The sequence below is a fragment of the Adiantum capillus-veneris genome, chromosome 3, assembly GCF_014529385.1.
Source record: "Adiantum capillus-veneris isolate H3 chromosome 3, ASM1452938v2, whole genome shotgun sequence".
Lineage (NCBI taxonomy): Eukaryota > Viridiplantae > Streptophyta > Polypodiopsida > Polypodiales > Pteridaceae > Adiantum > Adiantum capillus-veneris.
In genome coordinates this window covers 52,360,405-52,365,627 of record NC_140933.1, presented here as the reverse complement: position 1 = coordinate 52,365,627, position 5,223 = coordinate 52,360,405, and the positions used below count along the sequence as shown (strand labels likewise).

Sequence of the window (5,223 nt, the reverse complement as noted above, 5' to 3'; positions counted from 1 at the left end):
TGGAGTCTCACTAGGAGGCCGCTTGCAAGGTAGGATTACCCATGGCCTCTTGAAGCGTACCAACAATGTAGTTCACAATTCTTTGACCATCATCAGTGGTTATATCATGTACTAAGTTCAAGCTATCAGTATTAATTTTATTCTCTTGATTATGTTGTGCCATTATTAGAGTTCCTTTTATGTGTATGCTAGCTTTTTCCTTTGGCACTTTCAAAACCTCAGTTGTCAATTCTCTTAACCCTTGAAAAGAAGCACTCAAGTATCCACAAAATATAAAGAGTAGCAGAATGGATTTAACATTGCTAATTTGACATTGGTTCCTATAGAGCTTGCTAATAGCTCAATAATAAATAAGTCATAGGCAAGTTTAATAAGACTTCATTATTAAAGACCATAGTTCCTGATGGGGTACCCCAAACCCTACAAAGCAGACATGCCAACAAAGATAATAAATCACGGTCCCACTTACTCTATTGCAATGATTAACTCCAAACTCTTATAAATTACTCAAGGACCTCTGTTCTTAGGCAAGAAAAGAGAAACCTAGACTCTGATACCAATGTTAGAGAATCTAGTAACGTAATGCAATTATAGCGGAACTAGTTAATGAAAGGAGAGTTTTCCATTAAAAGGATTCTTTACAGGAAAACCATAGGTAGTGCATGGCTAGTTTCATAGTGTCATTTACACATTAAAACATCAGATCATGAACATAACTTGAAGAGAAAACACGTTAAAATTGACAACTTGTTGAGGATTGGATTTGCATGGAGTTGTTCTCCCCTCTTAAAGGAAGTTTGTATTATAATTCTCTAAATGAGATCTCTAGTTACAATACAAGCTTGTGCTCTTGTAGAGCTTCTTCATGTAACCCTCCTTTCCAAGCCCTAAACGCCCCATCAAGTAGAAAGAACTATGGGAATCAAGGAGAAAGAACTTCAATTTAACCAGCTCATGTGCAAGACCATTGCACGATACTTAGGAGGCTCTATGAAGTTGACCTATGCTAGAGTCTACCTGCAAAATTAGAATGGACTCTGGTAAAATTTAAACTTATCCGACTTTGGTAACGATTGATTCGATCGGTAATAGGTATTGCTAACTAAGCAATGTTGTGGCCTTCTTGATAATCACTCATAATTGTGAGTTTTGCAACAAAAAAAAACTTATTCTTAGGCTTTGGAGCTTCACCTCTTATACAAAACCTTAACACAGTCCTGTGGGGTACTACGAAGTTGGTCCCAAAGCCTACTAAATTTAGACCTGCTAAATTTAAACTAATTGTGGTAAGTTTTACTTTTATCCTAAGGCTTCTCATACTTCATACTTAGATTCTAATGAGTAAAGTTAATTACTTAATATTTACACATTTAAATTTTATTTTTTGACTGCTATAATTGCTCTATTAGCCCCCTTTGTTTCGTACCTTTGGTCAAGGTTGTTCTTGATAGATCCATTATTTCTTGATCTGTACCTTGATTGAGATAATTAAATATTAATAATCTTTGTTCTTTTATAGACTTCTTTCTTTTGGTTCCAAGCTTTTGGAGAAATTAAGTATATAAGCAATTTAATTAACTTGTTCTCTTTTATTTTTTGTAGACTTAAGTGGTTAATTTAAAACAAAAATTATTTAGAAAGTTAGAAATTAATCTTCAATTCAAATATGACATGTTTGAAATGTAAGGTGAAGGACCTTAGAAGATGGAAGATGGAACAACGATTTGTAAGGTCAAAAGTTAATGTATTACCCATAGAAGGTGTCTCTGAAGTTGAATTGTAGGTGAAAGTAGCTTGAAGTTGATTGTAGGATGAAAGTAGCTCAGCGAGAGACAGAGACTGCGCAGGAGAGGCGGCCAAAAGTCAACGGCAATACTAGTGAATGATAATAGGTAGTGGTGAAAGTCATGCATTCCAAAACAAATAGGATGAAAGTTGTTGAGATGTCTCCCTTGTCACAAGGCCATGCATTGCCACAAAGAAATGATCACTCCCTACAGGATAGGCAGCCCCAAGAGATAACCATCCAAAACTCTTCACACCCACTCTTAGGCTCAACACCCATCAGTTTTGGGGACAAGCCAGCATGTGTTACACACTAGACACTTCTTACTTTACAAAAGTGAAAGCAACATCATCTTCTTTTTATTTAAATTGCAAAACTCATAGTTGTGAGTGATTGTATTATAATGTCACCAAGATTTATACAAATGGGCCTCAAGCTCATGTTGAGCCTTGAGCGACTGAGAATTACATCTGAGCTTAGTTAAAAGTACCTAGTAGCATACTATTATGAAAAGCCCAATTCTTTACAAAGCAAGGCTCAACCGGATGGCAAGGGTCACCCTAAGCCAACCATCCGAGTTATGCCTTTTACCTACCACATGTATTATCTCCTTGCTTTCTTGTACAATCTCTGAGAAGCTAGCCACAGAGAGGTCGCTATCAAAGACACAACAATTTCTCGCCTTCCAGATATTACTGAATAAACAATATCTGACCATTTGAGTACATATTAGAAGTGCAGAACTTTGAAAGTGTTTTCCACCAAGGCACAAATCCTTCTTGAAAAACCCTATCTTCCACATTCTTTGTATCCATATGCACATCTTTCTTGCAAGGCCTCTAATAGACGGGCATTCCATGAAAGAGGTCTTTGCTAGCCAATCTGCACCCTGAACATCTATCGGGCCCAATACCACGTTCTTTGTATCCATTTGCACATCTTTCTTGCAAGGCCTCTAATAGTCGGGCATTCCATAAAAGAGGTCTTCGCTAGCCAATATGCACCATGAACATCTATCAGGCACAATACCACGTACTTGAATCTTGATGCCTATCGGCAAGGCCCCCCATAGAACCTTCCACAGAAATATCTTCATAAATTGAGGTCACTGTGGATTCCAAATGTTCTTCGTAACCTCTACCCATCGAGCCTCCGATCATTGCTTGTTTAAAGGAGCGAACCAATCGCTTCGTGAATTAACACTTGGCAAATGCCCTTGGTATGGGGTCTAGAGAATGGGCTGATCATGGGCCATTTCCAAGATTTCCACTCAAAAGTAGATTCAAAGCAACGTCATCTTAAGGAAACAACTATGCTTTAGACCAAATGTTAAAGATGTACAAAAAGATAATCATATCTTAAAAGTAGCTATAGCTGTAAAAAAAACTAGGAAATAAAACCAGGGTCACACAATTTCTCAGCTACATCTAAACGTGCTACGCAACAATGCCGAACTATGTTCAACGACCACCATGCCAGGATTTCCATTTGCATGCTCTCAAAATTCTACAAGGTCACTTGTAAGAGTCTTAAAAATTCGATTCAAATTGTTAAGAATACATTTAAAAAAAGATTTGGGCACAACACGACTGGCATTTAATTGTAGAGTAAGCAAAAACATCTCCATCTTCAAGAGCACATAAACAAGTTACCCCAAAATGACCATAGAGTTCATAGACCTACCATCTCACAGTTGCAGCTCTCAGCATCCTCCTCCAATACCCATGATACATGGATTAGAAAGACTTACGTCGAAACCAAACCTGGAAATCGTTGCATTGGTTCTCAAGCCACAGAGCAGCTACTCTCAATTGAGAAGAGTAAATAGAAGTCATGCTCACATCCCGGTTGTCACGATGCAATGAGCTAATAATTTAAATTCCTTCTATCAAAGAACCCGGCTAGATAAATACAGGAGGGCCATAACTTTAAGAAGCCTACACAATATGTGCCTCCCTTACGAGGGAGGCACATATTATGCCCACTCCCTCGCAAGGGAGTGGTCATTTTCGGGAATGGATTCGTGATCCACATCATAGGTAAGGGGAGTTCAAAAAAAATTGACCTTCACATGAAACTCTCTACATTTCACACCAGTAATGCAAATAACATTTTGGGTTCAAACATCAGCATGAAAAACGCCTGGATACAGCATGGCTCCCAAAGGTTAGGTGATAAAGCGGTTGATGATCCCTACCCAATTACATTCACACTGCCAGCTTGAAAAGTGTATTTGCCCTGGTGGTTGACCTCCAAATCCCCTACCCGTAGGATTTGGTCCTTAACATGCATCTATGTGTGTTAAATGAGTGCATTGCACCCATTCTCATAGCCAGGTTGTCATAACCCCTGCATAACTACTTACATGTGTTTCACTGCCCGTCAAAGTCCAAGGGTCGCGAGGCAGCGCATCATAATCTGGTGCAGAATCCACTCTTGGATGGGCGCCACTTCAACATACAGAATTATTTTCAAGCTTTGCAAATGATCGTGTCGCACCTCAGCACTCGAAATATTAATCAGTGTTCGTCAAGTTAGCACGTGGAAAATTGGATCCTTGCAGCCAATCATTGGCTCCGTCATTTGAGCATTTGAGCGCCCTCTGTTGCATGGCCCCCTCCCCTAGACATTTGACGGTGATTATGTTTGAAATCCAGCTGAATATGCCAAAACGTTATGCTTCTGTGTTTCGTGATGTCGAGATAGACCTTCCGTGTGAACAAGGTCAAGCAATCCATTTCCTCTACACTAACATAAGGAAACATGGAATCTTGCTAATTAATTAATGTAGCCTTAAGATAGAGCCAGTAGTAGCCGATTGATTTTTGCCTAGGTCGGTGTTTCGCTTCCCATGTTATGTTTTGCTCTATGACACATGTCAGCTTCTTATGGTTACACATGGATACATTAGCCTCTCAGGTAAAAAAAATTATGACTAGAACCCGCTGAGACGGGGGAGGGAGGCATGCGTGCAGTACAGCGCATCAGGTTCAAATTAGTGCGATGCCAGAGAGACGGAGATAGAGGCAGAAGTTACAAAGCAGCTTGCAAAAAACGGCCAGAACAACAGAAATTATAGCTGTGAACAGATACAAAAATACTGTAAGGTAAGTCATCAAGCGGGGATAGCTCAGTTGGGAGAGCGTCAGACTGAAGATCTGAAGGCCGCGTGTTCGATCCACGCTCACCGCATTCATGGGTGCCTTGTGCCCACTCCTCAACGATTTTCGTTTTAACAATTTTTTCCCCACCCGGGTCCCTCACACACCCTCTCTCCTCTCTTCATACCCTCTCTCGACACATTGCTATCCTCCCCCACCGCCGTTTGTCTCCACAGATCCGCATGTAATCCCCAAGGCCTCATGACAGACAGTGCTTCTGCCCGGAGACAGTTGAGAGACTCAGAGAGAATGGGCATGAACCTTGCCAACATTGCT

At 40.1% G+C, this 5,223-nt stretch overlaps 1 non-coding gene across 1 annotated transcript; it reads left to right on the top strand.

Moving 5' to 3' along the window:
* Positions 1 to 4,905: 4,905 nt before the first annotated feature.
* Positions 4,906 to 4,978, top strand: TRNAF-GAA (transfer RNA phenylalanine (anticodon GAA)). The gene has a single exon. It is a non-coding gene; the product is annotated as a tRNA-Phe (tRNA).
* The last annotated feature ends 245 nt before the right edge of the window (positions 4,979 to 5,223 follow it).